The sequence below is a fragment of the Aythya ferina genome (genome assembly GCF_964211825.1).
Source record: "Aythya ferina genome assembly, chromosome: 8".
Lineage (NCBI taxonomy): Eukaryota > Metazoa > Chordata > Aves > Anseriformes > Anatidae > Aythya > Aythya ferina.
The window spans coordinates 5,951,302-5,969,334 of record NC_140304.1 but is presented as its reverse complement, the minus strand read 5'-3'; the positions used below and the strand labels follow the sequence as shown (position 1 = coordinate 5,969,334).

The 18,033-nt window shown below is 34.9% G+C and overlaps 1 protein-coding gene across 4 annotated transcripts in view; it reads left to right on the top strand.

Moving 5' to 3' along the window:
- Positions 1-18,033, top strand: part of LOC311441012 (uncharacterized protein) — a 383,622-nt gene that overhangs the window by 125,809 nt on the left and 239,780 nt on the right. For 2 of the 4 annotated variants that reach the window (XM_084528638.1, XM_084528636.1), the window contains 3 exons: positions 2,717-2,939; positions 14,069-14,134; positions 17,250-17,360. The gene's annotated coding sequence lies outside the window, so the exon portion shown is untranslated. Of the gene's footprint in view, positions 1-27; positions 165-2,716; positions 2,940-9,189; positions 9,327-14,068; positions 14,135-17,249; positions 17,361-18,033 lie in introns of those variants that run through there. The other 2 variants (XM_084528637.1, XM_084528639.1) reach the window with 2 other exon arrangements.

The following is an 18,033-nucleotide window of genomic DNA, read 5'->3' as shown; positions in this document are numbered from 1 at the left end:
GATGAATTAAGAGTCATTGAGCAAAGCAGCACAAGAGATGCTGCTTAACTCTTCTTCTGTCATTATTAAACTGCAATGTGCCTCTGTATGTGTGTGGACTGCTCTCATGGTGAGAGGGCTCTGTGGCAAAATAGTAGCAGCATGCAGATGTCTGACCTGTGCAGGTCAGCCCAGTTTCTTTCATCTTAATCTCTTTGGAGTACTCAGCACTTTAAAAATCTAGCTATTGCTATGCTTGGCTTCGTTTAGTAGTCTAAATTAAGGCACTAATTTTTGTTTTAAAAATTGTCTTTATAGCAAAGGTTAAAAATAAGTTGCTGCTAAGTGGTATGAGTGTGTATCTGTGGGCTGAAATATGCTGTCTATGGAGTTGAAGATGGTCTGATTTTATAAAATAGAATTTTCACTTGAAAGTAAATAAAGGGTTAGTTCTGTTCTTCAAGGAAATAACTGTTTTCATACAATTCAAGAGTATTATAAATCTTTGTTGTATGCATCAGTACTTTCAACATAATGCATTCAATCTTCACGTCATCGTCTTGCTTTGGGGAATTAAAGTTTAAATATTGTGATACAGCATTCACGCTATTGTCTTTTCTTATATACAGAAGCTTGTATTCATTTTTGAGTGCACAATTGTTTGCTAATTGTCTATTAAAAGCAGCTTTATATCTAAAGCTGTTTAAGGAGGACTGGTTCAAATCCATAAATACAATCATGTTTTATAGCAATAATGTTGTATTTTTTTGATTTGTAATAATGTGTTTGACCTTTGTCTTGAACCATTCCTTTTCTGTAGCAATTTTTGCTTCTCATTGGTTAAAACCTTCCAAATATATAAATTTACAATTGATTGTTACATTTAAATGATACTTTTTTTTTTTTCTTTTTTTTTCCTGCATAAAAGCCTGCACTACTTCTGTTTTCATCTCCTTAAACAATTTTGCCTTTATGTATGTGTTTTAATTTCCTGCAGTTCTGCAGTTTGCTGTTGGTGAAAGTCTTCTGTAATTACCTTTTTATTGGAATTTGAAAGAAAATTAAGATGGACTTAAGGAATTTTTTTGTGCTTTGTTTCATTAGTTACAAAAGTTTAGATGTATATATATAGAATTAAATATAATAAAACTTAACAAATTTCTGCCAAGAGTGATTTGATATGCAGGAGTTATATTACACAGTTAAAATGCTGAATTGTTCATGTCTGGGCTCATCAGCAGATCTCATCCTCTGTACCTCTTTTTTATTTATTTTTTTTTTTTTCAATTGAATGATTAGAAATTAGAAAAATAACCTTGTCAGACTTGTTCTTTGACTCACTTTTTTCCCATTTGAATAAACTATTAATTGATTCAGGTGAACCTTCTGTACCTTCCAGAGGGACAGTGATTTTAATCAAAACTTCCAGGGGTGAAGGTGTTTGCAAGTTTCCTGTTCTCACTAATGTTGCTGAATTTAGATGTTTTTGAATGCTAGAACATGACTGTAAAAGTATATCAGTTTTCTGGTGTTACAATGAATACATTTCTTTATAAATATGTAGGGTAGAAAAAAAAAAAAAAAAAAAAAAAAGATAATTCCATATATTCTCAGAAACCAAAAGTTTCTTGTTATGCATAGAAACAAAAAGAAACCTAGAGGGTATTGTCTGATTTGTATTGTTCGTAGAGGTTTTTGCTGCTGCTGTTGTGTTTTTATTTTTCATGCTTGGCAGAACTATACTGTAACAAATATCTGGAAAGAAGCACTCATAATATGCTCAGGGTTTTGGCAACAAACTGACCAAAGCCTAAGAAAATGTCTCACAGAGGAGCAGATCTTCTAACACAGGTTTAGTGCCTGCTCCTTGCTTTTCATTTCTATGTCCCGCCTCCTATAAATAAACCCATTACTAATCTTACAAACTCCAGAAGTAAGATGCCTCCTTATAAAACATGGTAGAGTTCTTATAATGGAAAATAAGAACCAATCTGAATAGATGGAAGGTGGATGTTCAGTTTCAATAGATGATGTGCTATTTTTCTTTTTTATTGCTATATGGAGTTACATAAAAATGCAAGCAATGTGTTTACATATGTTATTATTTCTTTACATTTGGGCATGTTGTTTATAGTAAGTTTATGCTTAGGAAGGCTCAGTTTATATTTGCAAAATAGATACTATTTTTTTTATTCATAGACTAGCTGATAGTATTGGTATAAAAGACTAAAGGTTTTGAATTCATAGTGTAGCAGCTCCTAATTCACTTCTTTTCATTGTTGATGTTATCGCTGTCAGGTTGACGTTATCAACCCAGTCTGGTTAGGCTTGGCGAGTTTGTCTCAGTTATTAAATGGCATTATTGCTTCAGAATGATTTCAAAATGCTTGGGATTGCGCATTACTATTCAGGAAAAGTTGTTGACCTTGCTACTTCTATAACTGTACGTTCTGTCTAGTGTCTGCTTCCTGGATGGCCTGTATCTGGTAATTGATTTCCAGTGTCCCACTACCACTCTTCACTTAAAAAAACATGATATATTTTATGGTTTTGCTGTAAACAACAAAAGCATACTCAAAACAAAAAGCATAAGAAGATGGGGAACAACTTAAATATGGAAATTAATAGTAATACATATTTGATCATAAACGTGCATGCTAGACATCACAAGGAAAATATATTTACAAAAGCCAGTTCTCTTTGGAAATTAAGGATGTTTTCTTGGCTTCTTTTTTAGGGGTGGATGCACAACATGGATACGCTTCAGTGTCAGAAAGTTAGATCCCATTGCATTTGCCTATTCAGATCCTCCTTCAAGTGTATGCCACTGTGAGTGTGGTACAGAGTAAAAATTGAAGAAGGGAATGTGCCTCTTTTGCTTGGGTCTCAGACAGAGCATGGAGTCATCTGTGTACAAATGAAGCAAGGAACACAAGAAAAGGATGAACTATGGGATTCTGGTAAGGCTAATTAATTCTTTGGATACTTTTTATTTCCTTCTTTTCCAATAGGAAAACTTTGGTTGTGGAGCCTGAAGCATTTTGTATGAATAGCTTTGCCAAGAGTCTTCCACGATTCTTCACTTGTGGGTATGTTTAATCTTGCTCTGCTGTACCCTGGTCCCTGGTTTTCATTCTAGATGTTGACCTGATATTGTCTTAGATTTAAAAGTTTCAAATAAATCAATAGGTTATAGAAAGCTGATACAATATGAAATGTTCATCTTGCATGTAGTTTGTCATACTTTAAAGATCTTCTGGTTACTTTCACTCAAAATTTTGGGACAAACTTCATTTGTACGAAGTTTAATTTTCAGCACGTTCAGAGCTACTTATTAGTGTAAAGGTAACGGTCTTAGTAATTCACTAATTAGTTGTCAAAATTGTTAGAGACAAATTTAGGTCTGAACCCCAAAACCAGACATATTTCTAGATAATATTAGATAGATAATATTTCTAGATTTTTAGTTGTCACTTTTATAATTTCTTGTGGCTACACCAGAAAATATTAGGCTGAAATATTCTGGGGTGTGTCTTGTGATGAAACAGATAATGGCTACTATGAGAAGCTTATTCAAAATGCTGAAAGGAAATATTTCAGTATAGTAGCATGAGTTTGAAATGAGAAGATCATAAAGTAATGCAGGTATCATATATCTAAAGATGAAAACATTTGTCTCTGAGATAGTATCATCTGTGCATAGTTGCTTGTATCTGGAACCATATGAAACAATACATTGAATTTGTATCAAGAAAGTACATAGAAGGTGCCTGTATAAATTATCTGAAGGGACTTTGTCATAATATCTGTAGCATAATATGTTTTTCCACCTATTAAGAAAAGCAATTTTTCTTGAGAGAGGTTAGACTTGTGATTTTCACGTACAGTCAGCATGGTGAGGGACCCTCATGTTCACTGTGCAAATCCTGGGTATTCAGTGATATGCCTACACTTTCTAGAATGATACCGGGATCATTCAGAGTCCTAGTAGGTCTTGAATTCCAGAATGTTCCCAGGATCTTCCATATGATGGTTTGACCAGTCTCTGGTGACACTGCAGAGATGGCTTTTACCAGTGTAGCATAATCTGTGTAAAATAGGTGTAGGTCAGAGACCAATCACCTGTGAACAGTGTGTCCTGAAAAACATTTCAAACCACCAGATGTACCAGAGATTTTCTTCTGAAGATGCTGGCAGGATTCATCCCGAGGCTGGAGGATTTTCTTTCAATGCAGAGTTGCTTGCTCTGGTCTAAGTGCACCCACAGCATTCATAGCAACATAAAAGCAGCAGTTTTGCCCATATCGCAGGCCAGAGTTCTTGTCTGTATTTCAAGTCTAGTCTTCTAAGTATTTACATTCCTGAGCTAGAGAGTTTTATGTTTGAATACACAGCAAAAGAAGATTTGGGGAATATTTAAAAGGTGTCTGTATGTTCATAGTCACTGGCATTTCCCACCCCTTTGGACCTCACAAGCTACCTCTCTCCAAACTGTAGAAGGAAATCTCTTCTAAGTCAATGGATGTTGGAAAGCCACTAACTTGAGTTTCCAAAATTGTAGGCTGGAATCATGATAATATGTTTGTATACATATTTATCCAGTTCTTTTATCACCAAGCAATTTTCTGTGGCACAGCCTAATCTGTGGAATGTAATTTTTAAAATAGCCGCACTGCTTGTCTCAGTCACTGCAATTAGCATCTCTCATTCCCAAGATTGCACAGGACTAATAAGTAATCACGGCAGCATTTATGTAACTTAGAAGTTTTAACATCTAGATAAACAAATATGGCAGAGTTCTCTATTTTAAGAAAAGATTACAGAAGCTTATGAAATGGCTTACTTGATGTAGCATCTGTGAGAACTGGGACAAGAGTGACTTGGGAGATTTCAGTTTGATGTTAAAATGTGTATCGGATTTTAATTTTTTAGGACAGGGATGTCTGTCTCTAATACAATGAATGCCCTATTACCTTTTCATTCTCTCAGTTGCACACCTGGCTACTTTTATTCTGCCTTGCCTATGGTCCAGCTAAAGGAGGAGGAGGAGTGTGGCTTGTCATTTCTCTGCTCATGGATTAAATAAAACAAGCCTGCAACCTGGCCAGGCTCTTACATTTATGGTGCTCACAGTTTTCATGTGCAACTCCCTCATATGTGAAAATATCTTAGCGTCTCACAGAAAATGAGAAGTACAGAGCAGTCAGAGATTTGTATTGCTCTCTTTGGATTCATGGGTTAATATATCTACTTTGCCAGATAAAGAGTAGGCAGCCCCATGTTTAGAATTTTATCCCATTTCCAATCTACTTCAGCTGATTTATAAAGCTTAGGAACATCTTTCCTGCTCAATTCATGTAAGAACATAACCACTCTGTCCTTTTTGCCAGTTATCTTTATTGGCAAGCTCTTCTCCCATGATTATCATAGTAGTCCTCCTCATCTTCATAAACCTGTTTGTTTCCTGGGTAATGGATTTTCTTGTAATCTATATAAAGATTTTTTCCCCTCCACTGAAATTTTTATTACCTAATAAATGTATGCTTAAAGGTTGCTTTCAATAGATCTCTTGGCTTAACTCACTACAACACACTTTTGCCTACTCTTCTCAGGCTTGGGTTAAAATCCTAAATGAAACCATGTATTATGAATGCACTGTGGAAATAAGGCGATAAGCCATATTTGGAAAACACCCTTTCTAAGTGCCTTAATTTGAAGTCTTTAAATGAAACACATCTAAACATCAAGCTCCTTCCTTCCTAAGCGTAATGAGTTTTGTTACACAAAATGTTTTTTGTCTTTATGGTCACCATTGCAAATAGAAATGGTAAGAGGAGAAGCTGGGCTGTCTGTGAGTTTTGCTCTTCTTCATGTAGGCAACTATATTTTCAATTCAGCAGATAGAAGTATTCTTTAATAGACAGCACAGAACCAATGTTCTAACAGAATCTGACGTTTCAGGTGACAAAGTCAATGTGACGTAGACCACATGGAACAACTGAAAAATGCAGATTATGCTTTCTTCTGTTTTGGGAGGATGGAGAGGAGTGAATGGGGGTGTGAGGAGATGGTGCCTAATTCTAGTTCGGCATCTGAACACCAGGCCAACTTCTGAAGACTCAAGCCTGTTTGCATGCCATGACTTGTGGTGCATATCAGGGCTGGCTTGATTTCCTTCTCCCTCAGAGCCACGTGGAAAATGTTTACGTTGCATTTGCATAAAAATGTTTGAAATAACACTGAAATACAGATAAAGTACAACAGCTATTTCAAAGTTGCAACCATTGTATTAACATACTAATGTAGAGCCATAATCAGGAAACTGTTAGCCAGAATATTAAAGGAAAATGTCAGTGAAAAGACCTTTCTTAATCATTACTGTATTTTTTGTAATAGAAAATTATTGTTTATCTTTTTTTTTTTTTATGTTTGTCTCTTAGCTCTTTGATCTTTTATCCTTAAAATTATACTTTTAATTTTTGTGTATGTAAAAGTTTGTGTGTCCTTAAGCCAAACAGTAATGTTTTTGTTGGAAATGAATCATGGATCCTTTAGGTTTCAGGAAGGTCAGTAATTATAAATTGGTTTTGCTTAGCCTGGCCTGTCAGGAGTCACATCAAAAGCATGTGACTTGTGTTTCAGTACACACTTCATATCCACATTGCCTGCTACTCTGATTGCAATAGCATGTCATTCCATAGTAGTTTACTATGATACATCATATGGTTTGCAGTCACCCTTACTGTTCACTTCCATTGCCTTAAGCATTTGGAAGCAGTCAAATATGTGGCAGCACACAGATGTTACTCAGTAACAGTATCTTGCTTGTATAATGAGTTGACATTTGTAGTTGTTTTTTTTTTGTTTGTTTGTTCGTTTTGTTTTGTTTTGGTTTTGTATTCTCTTTGAATGCAAAATATGCAATAGCATGTGATACAGACCTCCCTTTGGTTTAGATATACTACTGAATGGTTTACTTTTTTATGTTAGAAGTTTTCTTATTCTGTCAGTTGTAACAACAGGAAAAGAAACGGTGTGTCATTTTTGTATCAAATGGGTACAGCTCTTTTGACATTAACTGTATTTCACTGTAACGTATTTCATTATTCAGGAGTTTAGAATATCTCATCTTAATGAGATATTTTAATAGGTCTGCTAGGCTTTGCCCAAATACTTTTCCATGGAACGGTGGGTGTGCTAATGTCCTGGGTCAGTAGGGTGGAATATGCTCCTGCATATTCCACCAAGTAAAAAAAAAAAAATTATTGTTTGTTTGTTTGTTTGTTTATGTGTTTTTAAAGACCCCTTTCTTTTCAACTATTTTAGAGCATGAGAAGATTTGCTAGTCTTTGTCTTGACCCAAAAGAGTTATTTTAAACAAACTGAGCTGAACCTTATATACCTTCTCTTCAAATCAAAATTAGGTAAGGAGTCACTCCTCAGGGTCCTCAGTGTTTGTGCTTCCAATTCTTTGAGTATCTTATGCTCAGGACTTTCCTAGAAAAGCAGTGTTCCTGTGCTGAGTAGCATCAAAACAAAAACTGCAAAATGTTAACTGGTGTACGGTGGCTGGAGACTGTGGGGAAAAAAAATTATATATATATATATATATATATATATATATATATAAAATATAATATTATATATATATATATATAATGAAATCTTCTGTTCCAGAGCTACCAACCTGTGTTTCTTAAGCCAAATGAAATTAGCTCTCAGTAGGATTTTTCTTCCCAGCAGTTTGAAAAGTCTGGTTTCAGAAAACCTCTTAGCAATTATCTGTCCTGATGTAGAGTTAAGCTTTTTTAAGTCATTTTATAATAATTCTAATGTATAGTAGAGAATTTCTTTCCCTGTGTTCTCTTTCCCTCCACTTAGTGCAGAAAAATAAGGAGTGTAATTCTGAGGTGTGGTCACGGCTCTGAAGTCATATGAAGATTGTAACAGGGAAATCCAAGACCCACAACTAGTTATCCTTTCTTACAGATCTTTTCCTAACTTCTTCATGAGTTCTCTCTTTATGTCCTGCCTCATCTTATCTTTCATCTGATGAAAAAAAAATATATATATAAAAATGCTGGCAGACCACTGGTTTTGCAGATGTGGTACCTGCATCCGTGAGGAGCTCTTGAATGGCAAGAGCATGCTGTCTGTTTTTATTTTTGGGGGTGAGACTTGTCTGTGTATTGTGTGCTGAACCTGGTTAGAGCCACAACTCCAATTATTGATGAATCTTGACTTGAAAAAAATACAGGGTATTTATTTCACTGTTTTCTACTAGGAAGCATACACCAGGTGAGGCTCACCTTGAGTTATTTACTTGCTGCATGTGTCTACCTCCCTATCCCTTCTTTTTAAATTGTGCCATCCTATTCTTTAAATTAGGCTTCATTCATAAAAGCATCTCGCTTGGTCTTAAGTGCAGAATGCTCAGGTGACTCCTTTCAACATGCACAGAGATGATGCAGGGTGAATACTTTCTATGTAAAGGTGCTACAGCACTGTTACCTTATGAAAATTTTAGCAGCCAGTATTGACTGCATTTCTTGTATTTTTAAAAAAGACTGCAAGGTAGCAAATGACGTGACAAAGAAACGTCAGCTGCTCTGTTCTTTCAGCAGTTCAGGCTGCTGGGGTTAGTTTTCTATGGCAGCTTTCAGAGGGACATCCCAGGATATTGTCTCTGTAACATCTTCTCTTATTAATTTAGTGCTTTAGAAGTGAGGAAATTAGAGGATTTCTTCCCTCAGCCCAGAGTAAACCTTATATAAACAATCTCACAGGTAAGTGTCGCTTCTCAGGGATGTCTTTGGTATGGCACCATTACTTGCATTTCTGATGGTGACTCTTGATTTAAACAGACTGCTTGTAGAGCTGTGGCACAGTGGACAGTGAGGATCATCAGTACACAAATGCAAAAATGGAATTCTGCAAACCAGAAAAAAAAAAAAAAAAAGAGGAAAAAAAAAAGCACCTTCTGGTAAGGTTATGTTAAAATAGTAAATATTCTTCTGTCACTGTTTGCAGATGTTTGAGTTGTCCAATCAGTTAAGACTGCAGTGGCAAAAAAAAAGTGGAGGACATGCTGTATGGAAAAGACCAGTACTATGGAGCCAGGTGATAGAGAAGAAGACCCATTCTTCCATTGCTAGTATCAGTTTCATCCAAATGCAATTCACAGTGTTTCTTTCTTACAGAGTATACAATCAGATCTCAGTGAAGAAAATGATGCATCTGGCCCTTACATGCATTTTCAGAAAAGGGCCTGGCCTAAGGAGTAAGAGTATACCATCTCTAAAACATGGATTTACACCCTTTGGAACTTCTTTTGTCAGATTTTTAAGGTAGTGTGTCTTTTGTTTTGCTAGACAGAGGTGGCATAAAAATGAAGAAAGATAGTTCTGGGAATTTAATTCATTTACATTTTTGTCTTTCCATCTTTCTATTCTTGTGACTGGAATCCAAAGGATGTAGGAAATGGTTCACCTTGAGATAAAATTGGAATGTGAGACAGAATAAATACTTAAATGTGAGTGCTTTGTATTTTGTTCTTTAGAGTATCATTATAGAAAGAGATGGTGATAGTCAAGTTCGTAGAATAAAATCTATTGAGAGACAAAAAGACACAACCTCTGCCTCAAGATTTTCCTGAGAACTGTATTGCTAAAGGATTAAATAATTTGAACAAAATATCACTACATACTTTCCTGTCCTGATAATCCATTTTTGGCTACTGTCAGAAAAAGAATATAGGCTATATGGAGCTTTGTTCTGACCTAGCACAGCTGGTCTTATGTTCTTATTTTATTTCATTTCATTTCATTCCATATGCTGTCAGTAAGATTGTGGACCTTTTTGGAATGTTATCTTTGAAGAGCTCTTCACAAGTAGGTTTTTGTGTTTAAAAGCTATTATTATATACAGATAGAATACTGTATTAATTTCCAAGCCTTTGAAAATGTTAGTTTTTAAGAATTTCAATCAGAGTAGCTTATGATGACATTTTTAAAATTCCTGAATAATGTTAGTGTATATTTGTAATGGACTGTATTAGTTAATTGCATAGAGAAAGAATCAGATCATTCTGTATATAGGAGCTAATTGGCTGAGTGATTCCCTAATCTACTGTTATAGGTGGGATTTGGGATTAGCACTGTGTTTAAAGCAGTTTACATAATAAAAGTTGGAGGAAGAAATATGGTGCATGAAATATGGTGCATGATAGAGGACATTTATGCTCTGAATAACCATAAAAATAATTTTAATAAATTCTCTTTTATTCATATGGATGAACCAGAACCTGAATTAGGTCTTACATAGCTCACTGTGATGGCGTTTTCAAGCACAGTACTATGTGATTTGCCATACCTTCAGATATTTTCTTACATACTAATTGCATCAATAAGGAAACATCAAAATGCCATCACACAAATTTAGAGTTTAAGATGAACTTGTCTCATAATTTTTATTACCCAGAAAGTAAGTCGTTCTTACTGAATATGTGAAGTATCTTCTTAACCTGACTGAATTTGATCAGAACTCTTCCTTTCAAATATAGCCTGTCTTTGTGAAAAAAAAAAAATATAAATAATTTGCATCACACAGGTGTTTTAAGTGCTCAGTATTATTATTAACATCTTTGAAGGCATAGAGAATTGCTTACTGTACTTTCAGACAGTACCAGAATGGAAGGGGAACCCAAGCACTTCGTAGGACAGAATTACAATGCAAAGCATTCTTGACAAATTGAAGAAATGCTCTAATATGAAGAGCTACAATTGATTAAGGACAGTTCAAAGTATTACTCTCAGGGGAAAAAAAAAATGTATAAAAGAGAATGACCTGTTAGGTAGCAGTATTGCTGTCATAAATCTGGAGGTTTACAAATTCCCCTTTGTGAGTCACAAACTGAACATGAATCAGTTATGTTCTGGCTTTGTGCAAACAGGCATCCCCATCCTGATAAGAAAGCAGGAGTTTATTCAGAAATAGGAAGTAATCCTTCTGCTCCACTCAGCGCTAATAAGGCCTCTGTTGGAGTCCTTTTGCCACTTTTGGACATGCACTTCAAGAAATATAGGCACCAACTGCAGAGAATCAAGTGACATACAGAAGGAAGGATCCAAAGTCTGGGAAATATAACTTGTGAAAAAAAATAAATTGAAGATTATTGTGAGTGTTAAGAATAGAGAAGGGAGGACTTTGAGACATGATAGGTCTTCAAAGCTTAAAAGAAGCTATGAAGATAAAGGCAAAAAACTTCTACACACCCCAAGGACAGTTGTACTTCTGTAGAAGAATGTGAGGTTTATATAAAGCATTTAATAAAAACTTCCCAAAAGTAAGGACAGTGGGAGATACTGTCTAGTATAAGTTGCATAGAATTCAGCAAAATCTCCATCACTAGGAGCTTTTATGAACAAGATATACAATCATCTTCCAAAAATGGGTTAGATATTTTTAATCATTTCTTATGATAGAGTCTGAGAGTAGAGGGCTGCTTGAAGTCTCTTCCAACTATGTTTTCTATTATTTTCTACTCCTATTACCCATACAATAAAAAAAAAATGCTTAGGGCTAAACATTTTTCATTTCTCTGAAAACATATGGATTTGCTTTTATAAACTTTTTAGGCAATCTTCAAAACAAACAAACCACCACCATCAACAACAGAAAACACATGGGTTCAACTATCAGGTTTGACATATAGTTTGCAAAATTACCTTGTACCATGTACCTTGTTGAATCACAGCACAGTTTAGGCTTCTTCCATGAATATATTTTTGGGAATTCTCCTCTTAATGATATATATTAAAAACTATGCAAAGTTAATATGTTTAAGCAGTATTCATAGAATCTTTCCACAAGGGAATGGTACTATTAGGTGGTACAAGTGCTAACTATGGGTTGGATGAAGAGCAATAAACATGTTTAAAAGTTTTATAAAGCAAGTGGAATGCATTAGCATTTGAACTGACTTAAGTATTCTTGAAGCTAGCAACTTTGGTGCTTAAAAAATTTGCCCCTGTAAATCCACAGCAACTGTTAAGACAGCAAATTCTTGAAAATCTGAGTTAGCAGCATGATTTGCATGTTCACGTATAACAGATGGGGGACACACAACACTGCTTAAGGGCTGAAATTCAATGCGAGTGTAGACTTAGGCAATACCGCAACATATGCTTTACAAGAACTAGAGACAGCATTAAAATGGCAGTTACAAGTGTTAACATTCTTGTCATGGAATGATTGTGTGGAAGGTCAGTTTGTCTGACATTCTTGCAAATGACTCACTGGACATAAATATGAGACATTACGGTCATGGTACACCATTGCAAACCATTTAGAAGTTTGTTGAAAGGAGAAGAAAAGCCAAGTAGAAAATATTACCAAATATTCTATCCATCCCCTCCAGCTGTTTACTAGGGTCCAAAGGAAGCTATCCAGTTGGAAAATATGCTCACCAAATTACTGAGTATAAGATTGTCTGTTCAATCATTGTTTTAATGTGTATCACAAAGACCGTGGAAAAACATGGTCCCTCTTTTTGACATCTGTCATTTTTTGTGGCTTTCAAGTTGGCATAAAGATTGTGATATATTTGCATACTAGCCTGTGTGTGTCTATATGCACATACAGAGGGGTAAGAGCCTGTTGGTACAATGTTTGCTACAGAGCATTCACCTCAATCTTCAATAGTTACAGCATTTTGTTCATTGAGCTGTTGCCAGTGTTGGCAGAAGTTATTCTTGAGGGAAAAATCTAAGCATCAACAAAGTGTGTTTCTGGTTAGATAATAAAACCTTGGTGGAGTTGATCAGCTGGCAGTCTTCCAAATGAGAATCTGACATGCACCTGCTTCATTTATTTGTTTTATGCAGCTTCTCATTTAACATACTGTAATATTCAGGAAAGCAATCAGGTTCTACTAATCAAATTGCTAATGCTTTCTTTATTTAGTTCAAGAAACCCCAGACAGTAATGCCAGTCTGCAGTTACAATACAGGGATTCTCTCCATAGGATTGAAATATAATTAGAAATATGCCAAATTTCTCAACAGAACTTCTCTAAAAGAGAAGCCTGTAGGCATTTATGCTTGCAGTGGCTAAAATTGATCTGTGGGGATGGACAAATATTAAAATGCAGCAGAGTTGAGATAGTAAAAGACAAACAGACCCAGTAAAACTTCAGTTTGATCTTTCTTATTATTCACATGGATAAATATCAAAAATATAAAAACAAAACAAAGCATTTGGAAAGAGAATTTGGGTTTAAAAAGGGAATGTGTTATTTAGACCAGCTTAAAAGACAGTTAAAATTTTTTAATGAAATCTTATATCACAAAATCTTGCTCTGCCTACAGAGAAAGTTCTGTGTTTTTTGAAATACAGAAGTCCTTCTAGTCCTTCCGTTCATACTCATTATTGTGTGTGTTGTTATTTGGAATGACTTGAATCAACAGAATTTTATGAAAGGCAAAATACAAGATCTAAGAAATAATAAAACTCTGATTGTACTCAGTGAAATAATGTAAGGTATTCAAAATAATTCAAGGAAAAGAACTTGATAGGTTGACTGATGAATCTATGCAGCATTTACTTCTACTTTTTTGACTCTTCTCAGACTTCTCAGATAAATCTGTCTAGTGTAATGACAATGGAAATCATGGTTGAAATTCAGTTTGTTAACAGCGTTTTGAGATGATAATTTTTATGTATGTAGGCAGGTATGGATAACATATATGCAAGTACTTATTTGTCTATTATATTATCTTAGATATTATTAGATATCTAATTATTAGATATTAATTATTAGATTATCACTGTTGTGATAATCTGGGCATACTGCTGAAGATAATCCTTGCTTAAACTTGTGATTTTTACATTTGATTTAATTATCTTCAAAGGTAGCTGAAAAAGTATTCTGTCCTGCTTCAAAATGCAGTTGATTTTCTTGTTCTAATTAACCTTTGTTCAGTGCTTCATAGCCATAATTTTAATTGATTAATTGCTTGTAAAGCAGTGACATTTTTGACTTAGCATTCAACTGTGTCCCAAAGTACATTGTTGAGTTTTTTTTTCCCAGGGTCGGAATTAGGAAGTACTTTTCTCCGCAGCACTGTTTGAACTGCAGCTGACTGCCCACTGACAGGTATGGAAGTCACTGTCAACAAGATTTAAAGTTGCTGTCATGTTTACACAGCCACATAGGAAAGGTTGAGAGAGGATTGTGATTTTGTTGAAATTAAGTACCGACAGTTACTGGACCGTAGCAGTATGTATTGGTTATGATTAATGTTTGACATCTGCATCTTTTTGAGATATTTTAACCACTTTTCTTGTCAGATGAAAAGTGCACTGCAATATATTTCTAATCATTTTTTTTTTTTCTCCCAGTATGCTGAAGTTTGTAGTTTTGAGACTGAGCTATTAAAGCCATCCAAGTATTTAGTTCTGGACCCCTGGAAGGATTTTCAAATACATTTGCAACAACTGGGAATTATACGTTTTAGTGTTGAAAAGTCCCACTAGACTAAATACAATTTTAAAGTATTCAATACTTTTAAAAGTCTACCCTTGGTTCTCTCTGTGGTTCAGAAGCATTTATTTCTATTTTGTTCCCCTGGCAATTGGTGTTGAATACTACCAAGAAGGATATGTTAAAGAATCTTTCAAAATGTAACCCCACCATTGCCATTGATTGTATTTTTTTTTTTTTTTTTCTGGTACATCTCTCTAATAATGCCAACTCATATATGACAATTTAATGAGAATATTATTTTTTCAATGAAGCTAAATGGGTAGTATAAAAACACTCAAAAAAACACATCACAAGCCACCCCCAAAAAAATAAGAGAAATGGGACTGAGAGCTCAGATTCAAAGCTATGGCTATGTATCTGAGCTCTTTCACACCATAATGTGAGTCAGAGCAGCATGTCTAAAGGGAAACCAACAGTGCTCTCCTGAGCTCCACCATGCTGTGTAGGTATAGCTATTGCTAAGAAACCAACTTAAGCAATACTTTATAAATAATAATAATTATTGTTGTTATTATTGTTATTATTATTGAGAAGGGTTGATGGATGCTGTGAATGCTTTTCCCATGGTAAATAGTGAGCTGGAGGTTAGATGTGGGCATGTAAGTGGGTCAAAATCTTTAACTGAAAGTTCTGACAGTCTTTACCCCAAAAAAAAAATAATTTGAAAGTTCATCATAACAAGTTTTCTGGAATAATGTATACACTGCAATGGCCATAGTGGTAAGACGTATTTTCACTGGTTTGTTAGGGAAGCAAAACAACACCAACCCAAACTTATCACAACTCTCAAGTGCATTTCTACTTTTGAGACTAGCAGCGACAATGTACTAATTATATGAACATCAAACTCGCACTATTTTGTTTATGGACACCTCACCAGATACCAAGAAAAATGAAAAAAGCATACAAAATTAAAGAAAATGTAAGCCACACAAAATACCATTTTTAACTTCCTGTAAACTGCTTAGGATATAAAACAGGAGAATTCATGTACAGCAAGTATATATGAAAGTAAGAAAATGCAATTACTAGTACCTAATAAAAGAAGTAATTGCTCTATACTTTTGGTTAAATCATCTTTTTAAGGACTGCCTGAAGCCTGTAAAAGGTTAACATTCTGTCACGTAGAACTACAAGCACAGAGTTTAGAATAGAATAAAATAGATTAGTTCAATTGGAAGAGACCTACAAAGATTGAGTCCAACTGCCTGACTACTTCAGGGCTAACTGAAAGTTAAAGCGTGTTATTGAGGGCGTTATCCAAATGCCTCTTGAATGTTCACAGGCATGGGTTATCAACACCTCACTATGAAATTTGTTAAATTTAAATTTAAACAAATATATCACAGGCTGATCTTAAATTGTATGGAATGACTAATTTACCACCACTAATTTAATTGTTTTAATGCCTATTAGCAAATAGCAGATATTCCTTAAAGTATTTGCCAAAAATCTTCCTTTGATACTATTTAAATCTTCCTCCTTCATCTAAGCTGTTAATAACAGTAGGAAATTAGGACCTCAACCCTTCATTGGGAACCAGGTAAATTTTACACTCTATTTAAGGGATTTCTTACAGAAACAAGGAACACTGGACCTCCATGAGATGATGATTATAAATCTTTTGTCAATATTTTACAAATATCTTTAAAAGTAGGTCAGAATTTGGGTAAGAATCCATCCAAATATGCTCTAGAAGTTTCAGAGCACAGTCTGTTCAGGCAGAGTTTGTTATATTGTCCAATCTGAAGATATTAATAGAAGGAGTTTGGTTTTTACAGATTCTTCAGGAAAATGAGTGGGGGCCATCAGAAGGCAAGCAGAGGCTTGACAGTCACCATCATTCTGACTTTTTTTTGTACTGAAAATTTGAGACTTGTCTGGTTTCATTTGTGTCTTTTTAGCTCCTTGATTATAACCCCTTCTCTAGAGAAAAGAACATGAGCAGGGGAGTTTGCTAAGCTGCATGTGCATTTCATGGAATAGTTTAAAACCTATCCATTTCAAACAACAACAAAAATCTTTCATCTGAGGAGGAGAAACTACAATGTGGTAGTGACCATCACTCCCAATGTAGTAGTACCAGTACCTAGCTTTCATGGTAAAAAGAGAATATTAAGAAAAAGACATTTTACATGTACATTTGTGACTTTTTTTTTTTTTTTTTTTATGGTCAATTTCATTTTCTTTCACTTGTAGAGAAAAATATCTAGAAATCTGTGCATAGGTCCTATGTAGGTGACCCTATGTTACAGAGCCAGAGTCCAATGTGCTCAGGTGCTGCTGTGACACCTTCTGCTTTTGTTATTGTGTTTTAAACAGTGCTGCCATTGTAACAGCTTTTTGTTGTTTCCTGCTTGTAAGAAGTTTATTTGCTATTTACATAATTGTGTAATGCTAATTGTGTTTGATGATTGCTGTCACATTCACTAAAGGGGGGTTGAACTTGCCTCACAACAATAGCAAGAATACTCATTTTACTGTGCTTTGACTTTGTCAGAAATCTGTAGAATGTCTTATGCCTCTTTTGAAATTACCATTTATTTTTTTTTACTTTGACACCTAATCCTGCCTTGAGTTACAATCCTGTATACGTGGACATTGCCATACTGATGGCCATTTTGAAATACGACCAGGTTTTGTAAGTTGTGTACAGCAAGTCACAACACCTCACAGCTCTATGCACCAGACCACACACTTTAAATATCATGTTTTTTTCCCCCAGGTTTTCAGTGTGCATTGAGATAACTCTAAGTCAAAATGCATACTGCAAAACCCCTCTGATATTTTGACTACTTTGAAATCCAGGTCCAGATTTTGGAATTATTGACTGAAGGTGAGATTTTGATCCTGAGCCCTGAGAGATCTGCATAATTTGCATAAAATTTGAATGTGCTTCTCTGCCAGGACTATCCTGTTACTTTCTTGAGGGTTTCCTACTATGGTAAAAATAGGACAAAATTAATAGTAAGCCAGAAAACGTTGTCTATACACATTCTACTGTTCTCATTTTAGTGAAGCATACTGATATATACTGTTTTCTACTGGGTTTTTGAACAGCATCCATAAATATTCTATTTTAGTCACCTAGTAAATTTGAAATTTACCTCTATGCCTTACTAGGTGTCATAATCAGTTAGCAGGTTAATCATCTCTAGTGACATCAATGCCAGTGAATAATACTTCAAGGTTCTATCTGAAGTTGATGACCTTGCAGTCAAGGCATATTCGGGAGATGCATTCTGGCAGGGGAAAATTTGTCTCCTTTACACTTTTTGTGATTTTACTACTGCTTTGTCTACTTTGCATTCCTACTGATTTATATTTCATTCCCCTATATGTTCTGTGATGTTGATGCTGGAAGACCAAACTTGGCTTTTCTTCTAGGTCATAAAGTACTGTCTCTTAAATGATTAGAAAAACATAAAATATTTAGAGTACCTATTTTCAGAGTGAAGTAATTATAATCCCTCATTCATATATCTGTTTATGAAAATGTTGCACGTTAG